Source organism: Micropterus dolomieu, linkage group LG21 (genome assembly GCF_021292245.1).
Source record: "Micropterus dolomieu isolate WLL.071019.BEF.003 ecotype Adirondacks linkage group LG21, ASM2129224v1, whole genome shotgun sequence".
NCBI classification, from domain to species: domain Eukaryota; kingdom Metazoa; phylum Chordata; class Actinopteri; order Centrarchiformes; family Centrarchidae; genus Micropterus; species Micropterus dolomieu.
In genome coordinates, this window is record NC_060170.1 from 26,406,996 (window position 1) to 26,429,828 (window position 22,833).

The following is a 22,833-nucleotide window of genomic DNA, read 5'->3' on the forward strand; positions in this document are numbered from 1 at the left end:
TTTCTTTACATGGCTAAAGTTCATTGGATATCACTGGTATATTAAACCTGTAACTGAGCTATCGTAAAATTGGTAACTGGTGCGAAAGTACCAACGTTAAGGACAGGTTTTTTTTCTTAAAATAATTTTGGAATGCTACTTTTAACACAAAGCAATTCAGGGCTAACAAAGGATATGCAGGTAGATGGAAGCAAGAAATAGAACAAGAATACTAATAAAGACAAGTGTGTGTGAGTGCATGCCTGCATGTGTGTGGGTACATGCATGGATGTAAGTGTTTATAAATGAATGTGAGCAGATATGCAAGCTCTGCTCAACAGAGCGGCAGTTTCTTTCGCAATAAGTGAATAACATACAGTGGTTACACAGATAAAGATATCTATAAAGAAAAAGACACAGCTGGTAAGGCAGGAGTGAAGCTGGATTGTAGATGGTGCTACGTCTAGAACTTATACTGGACTTAAATACTGGACTTAAGTAATTAGACAGTGCAGGATTAATCTTGTGTAGACAGACTGGAGAAAATTATTAGATTCAGCACCTCTGGATGCTTCTTGGTAGCTAAAAACAAGTTCTACCTTGCTTCATCTTATTGGTTTGAATACAAAGGAAAACTACTTTGTCTCAGCCCTTCTTTAACCAACTTTTGTGCTAAAATTTCTCTTTGAAACATACTCACACAGTGTTGTATATCTGCTGAAATGAAGAGAACAATAAATCAGGAACTCTCACCAAACAAAGTATGTTTTTCTGGTGATGCCTCAACCGAAGATTAAAGACCAATGAACTCCATCTCCCAACACTGGCTATATCAATCACTCGTTCTGACAGCTCTTATTGCCGCAATCACTACACACATATGGTTGGCTGTGGGTAATAGGTTGACAAATAATGACTCCAGGAGAGAGAGCTCTATGCAGTGTGGCCCTAAACCACAATGATTTTGACACCACTGGGTCCCATGTTTTACAAGCCACAAAGACAACTGTGGTTAGCTGCATGTTGAAAGCAGAATCTAAGAATGTCTGTGTCTTCTGCTAGGCGGGTGATTCTCAAGGTTAACTTACAAACCAGTTAGAACCATAAAGCCACAGGCTCCCAAGTGGGTAGCGATGTAAGCTGTCTTATCATATGACTCATCATGTTCTAATTTTTACACCATGTTAGCCTGTGAGTTAGTGTTAGCCATCTTTATCCAGAATGTTAAACGTGCTAATCCTCTATGCAACCGCAGACTGCAGCTTTAACAAGGAAACAAGCCAGCTGTTGTGATCAGTCTTGTATCGGACAGGGAAAAAGGAAGAGAAACATGTGGAAATACTTGTTGAGCTAAAACCAACACACAGATGTTGAGACATTTGCCGCCTCTCTGCTGGCCTTTCCTTTAACGCTAAAGCAGCTGGATGTGCAGAGTAAAGTTCGGGTGGGAGTTGGACATAGGGGGGCTTGTGTGTGAAAAAATTTAGGAAAGGGGAGAAGAAAGGCAGACGGTTATTAGAGGAAGCTGAATGGATATCAAAAGTAGTATGCTAGAAGGAAAAAGGAAGGAATGAGGAGTAAAAGTAAGACAGATGAGAGACACACAAGCAGATGTGCCCAACAAAGAATACTTATGAATTCTTTATGGATCCCCATGAGGAAAATTCTCTTTTCCCTTGGTCTATTTCTCAGGGAGTTCAGGCCACAGGGTCAGCTTCAGAAAAGCATCCCTGAAGCAAGTGGGCTTTTGCTTGTGGTGTCCGAACAATAATGCTGCGATAATGTGTTGAGAGGAAACCCCCTTGACACTGTTCTTGAGCATAAAAGTTTATTAAATCAAAGAGTTCAGCATCAATTACAAGCTCTGCAGCAGCTTGGAGAGTGACCCAGCCCGATGACCACTCTGTCTCTCTGTATATCAAACAAAGCTTATATAGGATATGTTTAGGTATCTGTTAGGTACCATAGAAGGGTTTGAGTCTGCAAAGTAAAAAGTCAAACCCATAGAAGGGTACAGTACTATCTTGAGGTAACAAAACAAGGGGTTAGAGGTCAAATTCTATAGAAGGGTTCTCCCTACATAACCACCAATCACTGCTCTCCCCGTAGAACACCTCCCCAAAGGTCACTGACCCTCTGTCTTGCTGCTACAGTGCTATTTTGAACTGTTATGAGTCAAATGCATAAGTATTGGATACTACATGCTGTCTTTCAAACACAAGTAGAAGCTAAATCTTAAATGGAAACGACACACAACACAGGACTCTGCTTTAAGACAGCCTCTTTACTCACTAGAGCATCTTGATGAAACATTTATCAACCAGTCTGATGTACGTCATTTAACTTCTGTCTTATTATAGGCTTAATTCAGTTAAATTATCAAGGCCATTTTGACATCATAATTTAGTGTGCCATAAGAAAGGGGTAAAAGATATGTCTTAACCCATTTCTGTGACATGCTGTTTTTAAACACACTCCTTCACTATGACTTAGATTTAATCTTAGTGCAACTGTACGTTTATGTTCCTCTGAACCACAATAACAAAGCTGAATCACAACTGATGACACAGACTTGAGTCCACCCCCACCCAACATACATTCAAACTCTGGATGAACTATGAAATCCTTCTCCCTTTTTTCCCCCCTTCTCTTTTTCTTCCTCATAAACTACTTCTTTTCTGATTTCTCTGCAGAGGGCCCGGTTGCTATAGAGACCTGCAAACATCACAGATTTCTGACCCCCCAGTTGGCACAATTCTCCTAAATCCAGCTTTTCACAAGGTCTATGAAATAGCCAACCCCCACACATTTGGAGGCACTCAAACACATGCATACGCAGACACACACACAAACACAGACTTTTCTCTAACCCCTGTATCTTGTACCTGACCTCTCACATGGCCCTCAGCAAAGTACAGTGTTTAGCGCTTTAAGCTGCTTCCTTCTACAAAACCAGCTAATTGCTATACTTTTGTTGTGCATAATCTTATTTTCACTACTGACGTAGAATGTGATATGCAATGGTTGTGTGTATATGTAAGTGTGGAGTGTGTGCATGAAGGAAGGAAGGGGAGCATATTAATTATGTTTATTTATCTGGACGACGAGTTGAAATAAGCGACGAGACATCATTTAACAGCATGCTAAGCTAATCTCTGGTCGAGATAAATACTTCATTTCTCTCCTCTCCCCGTGACGCTCCCTTGCTCACGACTGCTCCGCTGACGGTACATCTAAACACCGGCAATAATAAAGACAATTATTTAGGCCTTTGATAATTATGTGTCAAAGGCAGCGAAAGCCACTAGATAATTGGGCGAAAACTGAATAGTAATCCACAATGGAGATCCCTGTGGGGAGACAGGCAGACTTATCCCTAGAAAGAATGCAGAGTGAGAGAAAAGAGAGAAACAGGCAAAGACAGAAAGATGAGAGCTCTTTAAGGGGCCTTGCTCACTGTCAGATAGTCAATGTGAAAAGCCACAATTATACACAGAGAGAGAGTGCGAATAGAGCGCAGCAAACAAGAGAATGGAAAACATGGGGTAGAGAGAGAATGACAAGAAGTAGAAAATGAGTGAGAATGCAGAATACATAAAATGTAGACTGTTAGTGGGAGTGAGCAAAGACTGAGCAGAGGCCAAGGGGAAGGAGGAAATAGAGAGAGAGGGAGAGAGAAGCGCCCCATGATGATGCCAGTCAGAGACGAAGCTTATAATGTGGCTGCGCCATGCACTGCCAACAGCCACAGATAATCGAGGACTACCCACTGAGCACTGAAGCACTGCTTAAATATTTGATTGATTAACTGTCCTGTTGCTGCCAGAGAGTAAGAGGAGCGCATCAGAGAAGCCAGGGCGAACACAGGAAAAACAAACAAACATGTATGCGGGTGCACACCGGAAGGTTGGAAAACACATGGCGCAGACACACCAACACATACACCCCCATAAATCCCTACACGCCAACATTGGAACAAGAGCACAAACACAAACACACAGAGACATGTACACATTGCAAGCATGTGTAGAGTCTGCAAAGACAGTGGCAAGGGCTGGAAAAACAAACATAAAGGCTGACTGATACTCAGGCAGTGATTTTTTCTATCATAAATCAATGAGGACAATAGACTTATGGATAAACAGTGGTTTAGTTGATTATCCTCAGCTGGACTTGACTTTTTAAGGACTGTGGGATTCACCACAGGGATGTTACGTGCTATCTCTCTTACTTCTATCAGTGTATGAATGTAAGTTGCTAGCAATTGATCACAGGTAATAGAGGGGTGGATAGAAGTGGGAGTACAGAGTGTCCAGCTAGTCAACCTACCCTGTCTGTGACACATATACACACACACAAAACACACTCATCCCTGCTCGTCTCTGGCTGTGAAAACACAGGCAGCTGGCCCCCCACGCTCCAACACCCTCCACAGGAAGAGACAACACCAGCGCTTCCTGTGGCTTTGAAGCAGCGGCCCCAGGTCCCCTGTCGGTCCCCAGCTTCCTTTGTCTTAACCGCAGGAAGGAAGCCCTCTGCAGCACGAGGCCACAGGGCCCTAGAGATCGAGAGGGAGTGTGTTTGTGTGTGTGCATGTTTCAGTGTTGTGGGAGTGTGCAAAGGTTTTGCTCACTGAGGTCACATGCATTTACTTGCAGGGTTTTCCCCCTCTGACTCTCCAGTGCATGAACTCTGTTCATGCTGCGGGTGTAGTGGGGGGAGTGGGCAGGAGAAAACTGCAATAACTTCCTCCTCTCTTTCCTCTCACGACTTTTCGTGCATGCATGATGAAGGGAAGATGAGGAGGAGAGAGAGAGAGAGAAAAAGGGAGGATGGTGGGCATTGCTGAATTGTGTGAGTGACAGGACCGGACGCGGGGTAGTGGGATGTGGTGTATGTCTGTGTACGCATTGGGGAGGATACTATGTGTATAAACATGCAAACCACACACACACACACACACACACACACACACACACACACACACAGATACACACCAACATCAGTGGGGGCAGTGAGGAAAAGGAAGGCCAATAAATATTTACTGACACAGCAGAAGTGGAGAATGGTTGTCCACTGGTGGAAACAAAAGGCAGAGGATGAGGAGCGGCGTGCCAGGAAACCTGCCGGCTGCGGGCGCTGCGCCCCACTTGTGCCCGCATGGAAAACAAGAGGAAGACAGGAAGGTAAAACAGAGGAGAGAGAGAGGGCAGGGTGGCTGGGATGGAGCGAGAGAAGAAAGGAGGGACAAACGGGGTTGTGGGTAAGGGAGCGCTCTTAAACAATGGCAGCCTGGTGCAAAGCAAAAAATTAAAACATCCCCCAAATTTATTTTGTTTCTTCAAGACGAGGTTGGGTGAGAGATTTAATGAGTGAGGACATTGGATCGTGCATGCGGGTACGTGCTATAATGCATTTATATGACAAAAATACTTGTTGCTTCTTATATTTTAAACTTTATATCTTTAAGTTGTAGCTTGTGAATTTCTTATCACAATTGTCTACGCAATCCGAAGATATTTTTTACATAAATATTTTTCTTCCTGATAGTGATATATAATTCCATAAAATAATCCCCGAAAAAAATTTAATTCCTAGGGTTCGGGTCTAACTCCTAACTCTTATTGCAATGGGATTGTGTTAAAATCACTCAGACCCAATAAACCAAGCAGATGCTGAAATGTATAGCAGCAATTCATAGTTACAACAACAAAATTCAATTAATTTCTAATTAACATCTACACAGTGGTAAGTGTTAATGATATCAACTCCCAACAGTTTGATCAATTTACATTTTTGTCACAATAAAAAAGACTCATAGACATTGATCAAGCTGCTGGAGCTATATCAACAATACCCCTGTAAAGTTCACATTGAAATGATATTGACACAATTAAGAAAGTGGACAGAGTTTTGTAACATTAGTAGTTAAGGATGTTCATATATTGTTTAGCGACAGCAATTACAGAAATTCTCTAAATGGTAATTTCTAATTAGGCAGCATTCCTTACCAAAGTGAAATTACGGCATGGTGACTAATTAAAGTCTTGTGTTAATTAGAATATGTCTTAGTTAAGAAAACCAGCACAAGGTACGGTGGGCAATGTCTTCATCATTCCCAAATCAACTGACCACATTAACAGCTTTGGTCTATAGAGTGAAAGGAGAAATTTACCGCATTGGAAACAGCCTAGGTCTCATCATCTCCACTTGCCTTTTCTCTCCCTCTCTCTCACTCTGAAAGTGCTTCTTTCTTGTCTTTCTCCCTGTCTCCCAACCCTCCGGCAATGCTGTAAAATAGAAACCTAACCTCAATATTTTCCCTCACGGTGCTGGGACTTGCTGGCCCATTAAATTCCCCTTCCCATGTGTCAGCTTGCACATTTCCACCATGAAATTTTCGTATAATTAAACTTTCTTAATGATTTATAAGCTATAATAATAGCCGTAAGTATTTCAGAGCAGGTTAAAGGGACAGCCTTTAAGTGCACACCGGGGGATGACCCTGTTTTAACATAGTTTCGGATGGGTGACTCTCGGCTGGAGACGAGGATGGATAGGGTGAGGGAGAATGGGATTGACGGAGGGAGTGAGCGAGAGGGCCTAACAAGGGTGGGTGGAGGAGGAGGCTGAGACCTTTGTGCCGTAACTCAGGGTGATTCTGACATCGAGGAGAACCAAGGGCTCCCTGAACCCTGCCAGGGAGGAGACAGCTAACCGCAGACTGACAGAAACACACACACACACACACACACACACACACACACACACACACACGCATAGCAGGCATAGCTAGCAACAGAGGATGAAAAACTGACAAAAATACAGAAACCCAGGCCTGGGAGAGGAAAAGACTGAATGCAGAAAGAAAGACAAAAGTAGAAAGAGAGAGAGAAAGAAAGAAAGCCTGAACATCAGATAAACTGTAGATAAGTAAAATAAATCATGAATAAAACAGCAGGAAGAAATACAGACAACAAAATATCATAAGATAGCATATAGAAAACAGATTATAATTAATAAAAGTTAAATAAATATTATAAGGCACATTATTTTAAAACAGATAAAGTAGATGACCTAATCCTGGTGAATCAAATACACACTAATGAACAGACAAAGTTTACAGTATAGATCTAAAGCAGTACTGGAGTCAGTGCTTAAACAATTTGCACGCATGTTCTGGGGTGCGCACACACACATACACACAAATACACACATACACACACACACACACAGATGTTTGCTCTCTGCTGCCTCTCTGACGGCGACGCTGATATGATTGCCACTTAGGAAATCAGTGTGTTTTCACACCACTCTCAGCTCTGCCAAAGCTAATGTGTTAAATATCCATCGGGTACTGCTGTCCATTTTGAGACACACATACACACACACACAAACACACACAGCCTTAGAGGCTGATAAACACTGATTCCTTGTACTAACTGAGTCCACAGTTGGTATCCAAGCCAAAATTTCTAAATTGGGGTGCATTGAGAAAATTTCAACAAACTATGATGTGGAATTACCACTCAGTACTCCTAAATATGTTGTGAGGACGTTTAAGTAGAGCTAAATTTGAACAATTGTGCGACTTTTTTCACTTTTGTTATTATCAAGAAATGCCCATTTGTTTTTCACATCACTGTTCTATACAAATTCACTTTCATGCTGCACAAATCAACACATGAAGTCCAGTTACTGTAAGTGTTTTGAAAAGGTGGAGCCTGCTAATGGCAAAATCTACCAAATATCCCAGTGGACTGTTTTCACCTTAGCTGTGAATGGGGGAGGAAGAAGAGAAGGAAAATGAAACAAAAACAACAAATCTGGAGGCGCCTGCTGCTCTGCGCATTACTGGCAAATCAGGTGTGTGTGATTGTGCGTGTGTGTGTTTGTGCATGCATGTGTGTGTTATGTGTATCCTTTCAGGGTTGCAGGAGTTGGATTCTCAGGGGAGGTGTTTTGTTTAAACTTCCAGGGCCACTCGACCCATCTCTGAGTGAGAAGCTGCTGACGGACAAACGAAAAAAAAATGGAAAGGGGAGGAGAGGTATAAGGCAGCGCTAATGAAAGTGACAAAGAGAGTGTTCCTCTCTTCAGTTATCATCCTCTACTCCTTCATATTTGCTCATCTCCTGTGCTGTGGGGCAAGGGGAAAAGAGAAAGGAGGAAAAAAAGGCTCTGTGATCCCCCTGTACTTAAAGGAAGGAGAGAGTGAGGGAGGGGGAACTACAGAAGGCCAACTGAAATTAATGGAAATATATAACAATCTGAAATTAACTTCTGGTTGCCATTAGCCATGATTTAAAAAAGCTTTTTAACGAGAGGAAAGATGAGTCAGAAAAGAAAGAAGGGGTTGAGGCCATATTACAAATTGGACAGGCTGGAGGAAGCTACAAGTTAATTTGCCCCATCATGTAAAAACTTTGTACTTCTCAAGGCACAGTCACTAAAATGATTATTTTTATGCCCAAATCAATCAAGACATATGACTAATAGATAAAGAAATAATACTAATATAGGGTATAAGAAAATACAAAGCAATTCAATTAACCAATTAACCAGGCAGGGTAAAGAAAATAAAAAAAAATTTCAAGTACCTGAATTGTATCACAATGTTCAGTCAGACCAGACTTATTAGCAAAACCATGTTCCCTTCTAGCTTTAAATTCCATTCCAAAGTAAAATGAATAAATAAATTTTATATATATATATATATATATATATATATATATATATATACACTTTGGGTTCTATTTCAGCAACAACAATAAAATCATTAAAAAAAAGTAATAAAAAATCTGCACGCTGATATTAAAATAGATAAAACAAACACTGCCAATTAATAAAAATATTAATTATTATTATTGTTGTTGTTTTATTATTATTATTATTATTATTATACTGTTGTTTAAAACAAACACTACATTTTGAATAAACAAAAGAACACTTGAATTAATAATACTTCACTTTTGTTATTCTTTTGTTATTCTTTTGCAACATTTTATACTGTAGTATATTAAAATGACATGCCCAGGAACAACAGCAATATACTTTTAAGTACATAATGAAAACACCACACTGACTCCCTCAATGAATTAAATGTAAAATCTACAAAAAGTAGTACACCAGTTGAAGTGCTTTTCAAGTGATATTATTGATTAAAAACAAAGCCTGAGAGAAGGGTGAGGAACACACAGACAAACACACACACACACACACACACACACACACACACACACACACACTATTCAGTAGAAAGTATATTATTAATTTTATAAAAAAAAGCAATTAAATCAAAGTGGTATAGAGCCTGAAGCTATGAGGACTGTCAATTCTGCTGGAAATGCCACAGAAGATTACAGTTCGGTTTGTGGATTCTATGAACCCTTTTTTTGATTAGGGAGTCAATTATTTCTCATTACTGAAGATGCTATTTCGGAAAAAGACCTTGTCAGTCAATCATGCAAAAAGTCCTCGAAAAGCGTGAATAAACCATTAAAGAGAGAGGCGGATGGGGGGTGGCGGGGAAAGCACACTGACCCTTTTCCCCACCCAAACTCCTACTTGTAGTGAAATTACCTTTTTAACTATTACACCTCTGTCAGGTCTTTGTCAGCGTATGGTAATTAGGGCCTTCAGTGGAGAACATTTGAAAAGAAAACAGTATATTTATTAGTTTATCTCAGAGAAAGGCATTTACCCAGAGCTGAAGGTAAGTTTGAATGTGGTGATTATCTTGTCATTTTCAGGCTGTTTGTCGAGGAGTGTGCATGTGTGCATAAGTAGGTGTTTGTGTGTATGAGTGTGTGCATGTCAGTGTGAGTGAACGCTGGTGTATATGACTCCAGGTAATGTGCTGTTGTGTGGGTGAATGGACACACGTGTGCATTCAAACATATATAAATATATATATTTTATATATGAGAATGTGTGTGTGTGTGTGTGTGTGTTTAGCTGCTTTCAGCCCACTGATAGGCAAGCACAGCACATTTCTCCCGTCCTCTTTGTTCTGTGTTGGGTTTGACACCTCTAAACAATAGCAGCGCTTCACTTCGCCCAGCCCCAACCCACCACCAACCACACACTGCATGTACGGGAGCTGCCAATTAGCACTATCAAACACCCCTCATCAGCTGTCTGCTAACCAGAAAAAGAAAAAAAATATCCACGACAAATCAATAATTCAGAGTTTCATCCAAAAACAATCAACATTCATCAGCGAACTTAAAGATACATGACAGAAGTGAGCATGATCACTAATTGTATAGTATGGATTGTGTGTACAGAAAATATGCACAGAAAACAACTACTGCTGGTGTGACCGTATGAAATGGAGCATTGCAACAAGGTCTTTATCAGCAGAGTAAAAACAAAGGTATGCATCCTCTCCGTTTCCGCCTTTCCACTCTGGTGTCTGCAGCTGGTCTTTATTTTGGGGCTGACCTATTAGCGACTGATGCCCCTTGTCTAAATCCCTAGCCCTTTTGGATAAAAAGTGCAGTTGCACACAAAAACTCTCATCCGCTCAAAAAATGCCACACTCTCTCTTTAAGTTTATCTACCTTTGTCTAATGCCATACTGGTTGAGCTGCGTTTCGCGGCCACCGGGCAGCCAGACGATGTGGTGTGACCCAGGGGATGGAGGGCTGATGTGGGGAGAGGGGAGTGGAGAGGGAGGCCTGTCATGGAGAAAGGGTCTCAGAGGGCCGGAGGTGAGCAGAGGTGTCTGGGAGATGACTGTCGCTCCTCACGGTGATCTAAGCCCTTTTCATTAACCTACACCCCTGGGTTCACCAAACAGAAACAGTGGGGTGGAAGTGGGGATGAGGGGGTGCAGAGCAATAGCCCTGGTGACCACCAGAAACCTGCTGCCTGCCTGCCTTCCTGTCTGTCTGAATGCAGATCTATGTCATCCATTACAGACAAGGGAATGCTTTTTAACAAAATACAAACACAAACGGGAGCACATGCGCGGGCACACAGACACAAACAAAACACACGCATACAAAAATACACATGCATCGAAGCCTGCTAAAGGGAAAGAGCGGGGTAACAAAGGACAGGCAGTGCCCCCTAGTGTTTTCATCAAAGAGAAATCAGACCAAACCAACTAACCATCACCCTTAGCAAAGCCACAAAACCAGATACATGAAGACAGAGGCTTGGTGGGGGGGGGGGTGGATTCATGGGAGATGTGGCATCACATGTGGAAGGCAGAGGGGTGGGGGTGGGTGAGCAAGGTGTAGGGGGCAAGACACTGGGGGAAGGAAGGAGAGAGATGGAGGGAACAAGAAATGAAGAAGGGATGGCAGTTAAAGAGAAAGAATGGGGGTTAAAAGATGTCTTGACACAACCAAGATGTTTTTAATGTTTGAGGCAGAGAGAGAGAGAAAGTGAGAGGGGAAGAAGGAGAGGGAGAGAGGCAGGCAGGCCATGCATGAAAGCCGATGTCAAAGGAGTCCACAGGAACCGTTCAGTGTGAAGCCATCTAATGGGAAAGCTGAATATATATGAGACAGGGACACACGCACACACTGTGAATTACTAAGCCACCCAATATGGCCTGGTAACTGATCTGAACATGAACCACAAACTAATGAGTGACATGATGGGGGAGAAATGGAAACCTAGCTTACTGGGAGGACAGACAAGCCTTTTGGAGCAAAGTGCACACTCATGCTTGAAGATAAAAAAACATATGCACACAAACATGAATCCATAAAAAAAAAAAATCTGTGCAAATGTGTTTTTTTTACACAGACAGCACATCCAGCTTCATATTCCCACCATGAAACAAGGCCTACCCTTCAGTGAGTTCCGCATTCAGCTTCAAGCCAGCTAAGACATCAAAGGCTGCTCCACACCAGGAGTCTCTCACTCGCTCTCCTCCCTTCCACTCTTTCTCTCTTGCTTTTGCTCTTTCATAACCCCCATCGTATTTCACAGCACATAAAGCCTTAAAATGGCACATAAAACAGTTCATCTCTTTTCACTGTCAGCTTTCCAGGCTTAAAAAATTAAATATGTTTTACTGCAGGTACATAACTAAAATACACCCATGGAAAGAAATTGCCATAAAGGATTCTAACTAAGCTTTCCATCCATCCAGTATCGGAGGCTATAGAGTTGAGTATAGATCCGCTGAATAGCCAATATGGGGTATTTGAAGTTTAAAGTGCAGAAAATATGAAGTGACTGAGAAACTGTGGAATTTTTCCTTTGCCACAAATCCCATCTTTATGTTTTCTGTTTTAACACTGGAGATATGTGCAGGAAATACACCACACAGTCTGCTGGTGATGCACTGACACTGAAAAATTCTTTACAAACAAACTAAAAGAATGCTGTGACCCTGGTGCAGTGAATTTGGAGTAGGCAAGGCAAAAACACCACAGAATACCAACACTGCATTCAATGAACTTTAAAAGCAGTGAAAGACAGAGCAGGGAGTGAAGGAGGCGGGCGTGGATGGAGATGCACAGAGAGCAGATGAGAGAAACAGAAGCAGAAGAGGGAGAGAGGGTTTAAACTTCAACCCTAGAGTCACTGAGTTCACTGACATTTGCACCAGGATCCGCCTAGCTGTTGCTCACAGCTTTTCAGAAACAACACTTTCTCTCCTTTCAATTCCTAAGACTTATTCTTCCTCCTACATTTGCCGCTGAATGAGACCATTCAGTCTTGAGGGCAGAGAAAGAAAAAAAAAAAACACCCAGAAAAGCAAACTGAATTGCATGTGTTGAATTCGAGTGATGCCGGCATGACAATTTGCAACCCTGTATGTCCTCAAGAATCCTCTCGTATATTGTATGCATTCTTATGGAAGAATTAACAAGGGGGGGAGAAAAAAAATGACATGTGACAAGTGATTCATTTGAGCTGTCAACATGTCATCTTCACCAATTCAAACCTCATGTCAACCGCTCGTATTCCCTCTCTGGTGAAGGTGACCTAGGTCGTAACCACTTGACACACCCGGACACAGCAGGTGAATGCATGAAAATACCACAGTGGGAACAGCAAAGCAAAGAATGAATGGCACGTTAGAGCAAAAGGACAAGTAGGAAAAATAAAAAAGGAAAGAGGAAACAAATGAGGATACTTTTTAAAGGATTGAAAGCATCTTGCATTTTCAGGTAAGAAAAAAACCCTTTTACAGATTATTCATTCAACATTTTAGATGATATTCAATGATAAAGTTTAGATTATGATTTTAAACGGGTTTTCATAAAAAAAAGAAACAGCACTTCATTTTTAATACAGTAGATTGGGGACTGTGAGAAGGAGATAGAAGTGGGAAAAACTGGTGGTCCTTGACAGAGACGTTTGTTAAAAAAAGACAAAATATAAAAAACAGTGTGAAGGACACAGAGAGAGGTGAGGTCAGTCTCAAGTGAAGGATCGGAGTGAGATAGCATAGAATGAAGTAGCAAGGCTGATGTGAAGTTGAGGTTAAGAGAGGGAAGGGAAACAGAAAGTGACTGAATCAGAAGCAAAGCAGAAGAGCAAAGAAGAGGCGAAAGACTATATACACTGAGGCACAAGTTTAAATTGAGAAAACGAGAAGAGGTAAATTTACAGTTGGTGGTATGAGAGAAAGTAGACAGAAGGATGGTGACCCAAGACGCACAAAGGTGGGTAAGAGACCAAAAAAAAAATGGTAACAGGGAGTGGTTCTATAAAAACACGGGCAAGTGGCAAAGGAGGAATGAGCAAGTGAAAGAGTTTCTTCTGAAATTAAACAGGAAGGTACAAGACAACAAATGACTGAGAGAGGAAGTGGACAGCAGCACCCAGTAGGTTTTAAAGAGGGAATGAAAGAGCAAGAGACGTCTGAAGTAGAGGAGAGGGAAGAGAGCGAGACCTTGCCTCTGAGGCAACGAGCCGAGAGGAACGAGAGAGGCAGACAAAGCCGCACACTGCTCTCACACCGCAGAACAAAGAGAAGAGGTGCATCATGGGAGCCTGAGCCTTGCGCCGCTACTGACGCCATACTGGATAAACACACAATGGCACATATGCACAAATCTAAACGCAAACACATAAGCCAACATGTAATAATCAAGGACGTGATTAGTATAGACCTCTGTTTTGAGTCATTTTGGTAGGAAGTCTAATTACCTTTAAATACTTTTAGTGCTGTACCTCGTCAACCTTCATAAAATGGCACTAGTGTGTATATCACATAAAAAATACTATACCAGATACATATAGAATATGATAAGGGTATGTCTGTTAAAACCTGACTCAAAAACAAAGCAGAAGACTTTGAATAATACTGACTTTAACATAGCATAAAAACATGCAGCTGAAATATTGTAAAGAGCAAGGTAACCCTGAGTAAATCAAGACAGCATCCTCGCTGACCAAGTAGGTGTAGGAGTAGGTGGAGAGAGGGAAGACAGTCCAACTATAAGGCAGCCAGAGATGGTAAAAGAGTTGAAACAGGAAAGAGTAGGGGAAAAACTAAAGTGAAAGACAGCGCGGGGAGAGGAGAGCTTTCTCTATAGTATACTGATACAAGCAGGCTGGGGTTGAAGCAGAGGGTGAGGATGAACAGAAAGGGAGGAGGGCTGTTCAATTTTAGCGGCAATTCAGGTATGAGTGTAAATGCTAATATCTGTCTGTGAATGCTGAGTGTTCTGTGTGTTTCATTGTAAATCTGATTATGTGCACATATGCATGTGTTTATGTCCGTGAAAGCAATGTACATCTTGTGTAGTCTTTACCTACTCAGGCAGGTAGCTCGGGGAAACACAAGTTGGAGGAGTAAAGACACAGGCACGGCAGCGTGAAACTGGTTTTTACTTTCAGCTAATGTGTCAACATTCAAAATAAAATAATCCAAAATGATAGGCTCTTAAGTTTTCCATATACCCCCTCTGACTCCTACTTATCCCTCTCTTGTACTGTCTATTTCTTTCTCTTCTCCTTCTCTCTCTCTCTTTCTCTCTTCCTCCAGCAGGTCTGGTATGCCAGAGCTGTAGCTGAACTCTGAGTAGCACTGTCTCCAGGAAAAAACAAAGTGATCAATGTGAGAAGGCACGGGGCGCTCATGGACAGGCCAATCAATGGTGGAAAGAACCTTGCCCAGGGCCTTATGCAAATGGAAGCACGTCCCGTAACCTCGGGAGTGAACATGCGCACTAGATCAATGGGACGAGGGTAGAACCTTACAGCAAGATCAGCCTCAGCCAGTAAATATGTAATGATGAATCCCTCAAGATTTAACTGAACTCAAATGAACTTCAACTAGCTTGGCTTCTTGTATCACAAAGTGGCAAGAAAGACCCCATGTTAAAGAGGTGGGGTATCGGGGTGGGTGGAGCCGGACGAGAGAGATTAAAAAGAGCCTTTGCACAATGATGTACTGAGGACAGATGGATATTTTCCTTCCTTTTCACTCGGGAGAAAAAAAAAAACCAGGAAGACAAAAAGGTGAGAGGAGACTTATGAATAGTCACCTCAACAATACTTGTTTGAGGTGTAATGATTTTCAATTACATCACCATGGCAACATCTGTGTGTTTTGAGGAAGGAAGGAGAAGAGTGGGTAACCGTGACGACCTGGTGAAAGCGTGCTCGACCATTTAAAACCATGGATGGTCAGACCAAGGTTTGGATAAGATAAACTATTCAAAACGAATAGACATTTATTAAAGCCCTCATATACAACACTGAAATTGGTATTACTCCAAAGCTATCGCTGACCAATTAGAAATATTGCATTAACGGTGTGCAAGGTAACTGTGGTTATCTGGAGACTGATAATAACAGGTACTGACTACAGTTGAGAGAAAGGAGATGAAGAAATATAGAGATACTGTAAAAGAAGTAAAAAAAACACATGCAGAGAGAAAGAGGGATTCTTGAACTGACGATGGAAATAAACCATGATGTCTGGAAGTGATCCTGTAGTGTATTGACCGTTTCTGCATCAGAGCTTGAGGTGAGAGCAATGGATCCCTGTCTGCCTCTGGGCTGCTTAGTACACTATAGGAGAGTTTGATCAAAACAAGGCACATACCCTATCCCCAAGATCTTAAACAGTTTGGAAATGAAAGTGATGTCTTGAATTGCCCTCGGTTGTTGGTCTCAGACGACCTTTCTAAACCTGGAACAAGCAATTTTGTAGTGCATTTCAGGCTGCTTCCCTTCAGTTAACGGGGGCCATTATGAAAAAACCTGGCTAAAGACGAATGCGGTATACGCATAACAGATTAACAGACAGTGTTTATGTTCTGAGAACCTGAATAACAATACAATGAAACAGAATTAATAACGAAGACAATCAAACCCAGAATACAACACAAAAATTAGAATCTCACACAAAATCAATTTTCCTAGATACTGAAGGAATAGCACAAGAGAGACGAGAGGTGAGTAAAGCATTGTCAACCCCCCAATCCTCTCCAACACCACAAATGTAATCTAGAAACCAAAGATGCTCCTGAAACATAGAGAGAAACACCAACAAAGGTGAGAATAATGGCGACGTATTGAAGGGAATACTTCACAAAGCCTATTGTGTGAGTATCCTTTTCAGGCAGCAAACCCGCTGTAATTTGGTCTGCGTCATCTGCCTCTAGTCACAATGCAGCACTACAGCTTTGAAATGGATGGCAAATGAAGGCCATTTGTACATAATCACAGCAGATAGAAGAATTCAGAAGCCCTACAATGTGTTGTTGAGGTGGAAAGAAAGACCTTGGTCTATCTGTGGCAGCCAGTGCATCTAAGGTTTGGCAAGGGAGGTCTTTTTTTTCCAGAAACAAGCAAATCAATTCAAATCAAATCAGCTTGCTAGCCGTGACATTTAAACAGTTCAATTACATCCTTATGTTAAGAGGAGAGCCGCTCTCTAAGATGCCTATTCATTCACAAAGAAATTAGACATCTAAATTTCAGCCGCTTAATAGAGCAAATATGCTGTAGCTATACTGAGGAAGAAACCATGTCTTTTCATGGTCTACAAAGGGCTAGGCATTGTCTGTCATTACGAGCAGAGTACAAAAACACAGAGAGGGATAATATACATAATATAGACAAGACTGGAAAACAGCACCATGCATGATATGCATGCATTACCACATACACGCAAGTGCGTATGCAAACGCACATGCACACTTTCTCAGTGGTGATGGTGTATGTCCTGAGGGCTGCTGTCCTGCTGTGCCGGCTGGCAGGCACTTTTGTCATGGTGGTCCTTTTGTTTCACATCAAACAAAACGCCACAGCTTTGCATACGGCTCCACTAATTTCTGCTAGTGTGCCCCAGCCATTTATCACCGCCTCTCACCCTCTCCTCCTCTCCTCTCCCCTATCGTGGCTCTGATAGCTGCTCTCCACCAAGCTGTTCTGCTCAGGACGATACAGGCTTCTCCAGGCTAGGGGTGACACATATGCATACATGTACACACACACACACACACCCACACAGACCCATACAGTATGTGTGCACCCACTTGCAGACATAGACAGACCTATACACACATGCACATAAGACACACACAGGAAACTGCACTACTACTGCACCGCTTGCAAGCCCGCCAGCTATGGAGAACCTTGAGATAAAAACAAACCTTCTCTTCATCCCCTCCAGAAGCAATAGACAGGCTAGCACTCAGAGTTTCGAAGGCGGCCGAGACGTGCATACAACATTAGACGAGGGGATTTTCAGAGCCTGCGTATGGACTTCACGACTGGGATGATTTTGTCAACAAATTAAAGGGATTTTCGCTTGTCTAGTGATGAACTCAGGTGAAGGTTGCATTGGTCCTTGAAGAGTATTTCAGATAGATATAAATGTGGAAGTTAGTTTGACACAATTTAAAGGAATACTCCAGTATCTTAGGGAAATAAACTTTTTTTAGTGTGAATGGGATTTAGATACTATAAGACGATCAATTTCATGTCTGTGCATTTAGCAGAGCTATACATCCGGGATGTGTTTAGGAAGGCACAAACACAGGAAGCAGGGTGGAAGGGCAAACTTTGGACAAAAGAGAAAAGTTCTAATTAGTCTTATTTACATTTTGTGTTGTGTTTGCCGGCAAGCTATCCGTCCAATCCATCCAAGAATCAGTTTTGTAAAGACTTAGGAAAGTGTGAAAAGCCAGCAACTTTACTATGAGGACAGGACTTCTAAGAGGCTGCATGCACTCACTTCTCCCAGCAGTTGGTCATTAAATAACTCTAATGCATAAGCTAACCACTGTAGCACCTTAAACCACAATGTCTAATTTCCTATTTCTACGCATGTTAAATACACAAGAAATTTAAAAGAAATGACAATGAAAAGGCAAAAAAGTATATTTCTCAAAATAGTGGAGTATTCCTTTAAAACATTTGATGTTGACATCAAACATTACATAACATTCAAAAAAGAATGTTGGATGCGTGCTGTGAATGCAGCTATGAATGTGTATGCCTGCACTTTAAATGTGTATGTGTATTTAAGTGTCAAAATCAGCAGATACAGATGCATAAAGAGATATAAGTTAGAATTAGGATCAGGTACAATAACAACACATAATAATAAAAAATTACATTTTTGTGATTTTCCGCAGATATGATGTAAAAAGGGTGAAGACGGAAAACAGAAGTGTTTCAACAGCGCCTTGTATTCGGTGGGCTGTTACCATGGCATGGGGCTGTACGAGGGCATAGTTGGCACCGCCACTGCCCGAAGGGTCACAACGACTGGGAGAGGAGTTGTTAGGAGGACAAAGAAAATGAGGAAACGATACAGGACATAAAGCATACTATGGTGAAAGGGTTCGTATCCATAACAATAAAGAATTAAGGAGTGAGAAGCCTGAAGACTGACTATGCAGAGAAAGTTTAAAAAAAAAAAAAAAACAAGACAGAAATGGCAATGAACTTGTTTAGAAAACTCTCTGTGGTAAAGAAATCTTTAATCTTAAAGAAACTACTCTATTTCAACTGTGAATCTGATGAGGCACAAACAAAGCAGTGTTAATAAGCTTATTGTTCTTTTTGAATCTTCCCATACCATACAACATAAAAACCTCTCATTTAGACTGGAGGATGCCAAATCATAGCAGGGAAATTCACTCACTTTCTAAACTCTGAGCTATGTAAAACTTCTCCGATTCAGACTGATTCACCCTGCAGTGCCTCATCTTTCTCGTCCTCTACACTCCGGTATAGTGATGAAGTCCACAAGGAGTGAAGAAATCCTCTATTTCTATCTGTCTCACCTCAAGCATCTCTTCCCACATCTGACACCTAGCCACAACACGCACATACACTTACACACACGAAACCAAGGATGACACAGACAAAACCAGCTATATTCATTATAGATTGAAACAGATGGCACTATACAGAAAGTGTACAGAAAGATATTCTGCAGGCATGTACTGTATGTATGTGTTCACTTAAAATCTGTAATCATGGTTTTGAGGGGCTGTTGTGGCGGCTGGTTGGTTGTCTGGTTGGCACCCACACATTTGTGTACTGGGAGACAGATGCATTCTTACATAAGACCTTATATAATGCTGCCCTGTCCTATCCAATGAGAGAGTTCCTTTTTCACTCTGTGAGCGGGCAGGTTAGTGCGGGTTAGACTTTCAGTATGGTTCTATCCTACCGGCTCTCTCTGAATGGTTCGTGAAATTTTGTCCTCAGGTAAAGAAAGGATAGTGCAGACCTGGAAGCTAGAGGAGTATGGCCAGTTCATGTGTATGTGTGTGTGAGATGCAGAGAGAAAGACAGTCCACATCCTGGCTACAATCCCTTAGACTTTGAAGGGAATATAGGAATACTAGGTTGAAAACAAAGTAGCACAACTGGGGGAACATGACCCATCTTCCTTTAAAACTATACAGCTGAGAGAGACAGCGAAGGAGGACCAGGGAGAAGCAGGCTGGCCAAGCATGAAAGCAGATGTCAGAGGAGGACAGACTCTAAGGGAGAGAAAGAGAGAAGGACAGAACTAAAAAACAGTGATCTGAGATGGATAGATGGATTCTCTGATAGCTAAAGAATGATAGAGAGGGGAAAAGGGCAAAAAAAGTGGGGGCCAAGCAGAGAAAGAGCATACAGCCTTCCCCCTGCAGCGCAAGCCTCTCTTTCGCTCTCACACTCTCATTCAAAGGCAGTTAGCTACTCTTTGATGTATCTATAATTAGTCAGTACACACTGTGAAGTGTTTTAAAAGAAATCAAATTGCAATGAAACACTTGAGCGCTCCAAACAGGGGCTAACATGCTCCGGAGCAAGGCTAGCGAGCAGGAGAAATTAATGGCGGGCGTTTTTGATGTGCTTGATCAGAAATGTATTTATTAACTGCAAAGGGGAGTAGTAATTAACCCACAGACAGCTTGTTTTCTCTGGGTCTTCTCATGTGTCAAATGGTTCATCCCGCAAGGCTCCACTCGCCTCTCGCCTGCTCATGCGCACACACCTCCCATCCCATCCCGCTGGACCACTTTCTCCTCAATTAAAGACGGTGTGCACATGTATATATATGTGTGTGTGCATGCTTATGTGGGAGGGAGCACAAAGACACAGCAATAACAAGTAAGAAATGTATGGTGACTGCGTTAAATCCCATGTGTATATATATATAGTAATCCTGTAAAGGGCGTGTCTGTAAATGAGAAGAAGTGTGAGTGCATTTGGATAAAAAGCCAAACAGCCTGGAGTAGAAAGCTTTGTATCAACAATGCACCTAAATAAAATCTATAGACAAAGTTGAAGATAGGTACAGGTGGGCAATTGAGGGTGGCTAATATCAACTATGACTGCGTATATGTGTTTGTATTAGTGTCAGGTTGGAAGAGGTGAAGCAGTTTTGACACTGACATCCAGAAGCTGGGATGGCCTCAAGGGAAACCTGACAATAGCATATTCAAACACCCTGTCACTTAAAGTGAACACAAGGATCTTTCAAGTCTGTTATCTTCCCCATACTGCATCCGCTAAGTGCTATGTATTTATATATACACATATTGTATATGAGTGTTTTTAACAGAGTTTTTGCATGACAAGGACATCACATAAAAGAAAGCAGTTAGAACTTCATTGAGGCCTTTACACACATTGAGAGACAGCGAGAGAGAGAGAGTCTGACTGAAGGAAACACAGAGAGGCAGAAAGAGACAAATAGAGAGAATAGCTAGTCTTCGTCACACAGCAAGAAAGCCCAAGAGATTGTGAGGCTGTCACGGACAAAGCACTGCATGAATATTTAGTAGCCAAATTAAAATTACAAAATACTAAACAAAAAAGAGTAGGTGAAAGAGAAAGAAAGAAAATAAAATATTCCTGAAATCACCAGTGGGACAGGTGCCCACCTTTAATCCCCCACTAGCTGTATCGTCATTGTGCCGCTTACCTCCTCTTCCCTTCCTAAGAAAAGAGGAGAGATATGTCCTGAATAATATGGGATGTGGTGAGTCTAGCAGTAAATCCTTCAGATCAAGAAACCAGCAGACTGGCAATGTAACCCAGCTCACAGATCATAGAAAGGCTTGCAAACACAACTAGTACAGTATGTTAGCTAGCAGAGATTAATACAGTATGTGTTTGTGGAATTTCAGAAGTTGCAAATACAACAGTTTTATGTTAGATGTAATAAAACAAACTACATTTTTGGTTGTTCTTTTCTTTTTTTGTATCAGGCTGCATAGAGCTACAGTACACTGGAACTAAAATGGGAAAATGCACAATGATGTTTTATATACTGTAACTTATCAGCCAATTTTTATTTTGAATGAATATGAGCCTAAATTAGCAAATTAAACACTTAGACAATCATGATTAATTAATTATATAGCAAAAAACATAGTATATAAAATATATAAATTATATCAATCACAAAGTACATATTTCTTTTAACTTTATATCATCTGTTACACCACATCCCCATAACTTGAATCTTCAGAACTTATAAGTCATGTGCACGCTCAGTTTAAAGTTACTGTATCATGATCTTAAGATCCAAATTTTGTATTAAATAACATGGTACGAAAGACCTCATCCCTTTTGAAGCATTAACTACACAGTGCATGAGTTTTTGATTCCTTCATATGTCACTAGTTTTCACCTTAGTCTAGAGGATAAAACACGCCGCAAGTAAGCTAGCAGGGTATGAACATAAACTTCCCCGCCATTAACCATGAGTCCTAAATGCTATTCTGACCCGATAAGGATAACTCACCATGCTGGTATTGGCTATCTGCACACTGAAGCTTTATTATTAGGTAACTTTAGTCATTAAAACACAAATAGAAGAGAAAGTGATGATCAATATGTGATGCAGAATCCCACTAGAACATCACAGTAAACGAAAGACTAGAAAATAAAACATTAACCTCAGAAACCTTCATATAACCCACAAAAGACACACTGTAGGCCCATTTAGCTGAAGGGTGCGGTTATAAAGCTAAGAGGCTGACCAAACTTTTATTTTCACTCTCCCCTGTGCACCATTAATTCTTTCAAATCCACTTCCCTCCCACCATTTTTCAACCTATCCTCTGTCTCTCCTAAGGCTGGGAGATCTGCATGCTCTGCATCAGATGTTTTAACAGTACCACTGTTGTTGCACTGCCATCCCTACATTTCTATATCCAGCCCTCTCCTTTCCCCCGTTTTCCTCTTGTTCTTGATGTGTAGAGGAGGTGGAAAGTGCCCAAGGATAAGGATGAACCAGATAGTTTACAAAAGCAATGCTTTTTTTGAAGAAACTGCTATATATTTTTAATCATTTCATCATGTTTCACACACTATCACTCTGCTGCCTGTCTCCCTGAGGTGACCGGTGCTCGTACTGCTCTGCATGTTTGTATATATGTGTTTGTGTCTTTGAGAATATGTTGT

General features: G+C 41.4%; 1 protein-coding gene across 4 annotated transcripts in view; it reads right to left on the minus strand.

Moving 5' to 3' along the window:
* fam172a (family with sequence similarity 172 member A) overlaps nucleotides 1–22,833 on the minus strand; it is a 157,615-nt gene that overhangs the window by 60,748 nt on the left and 74,034 nt on the right. The gene's annotated exons all lie outside the window — the stretch shown is intronic.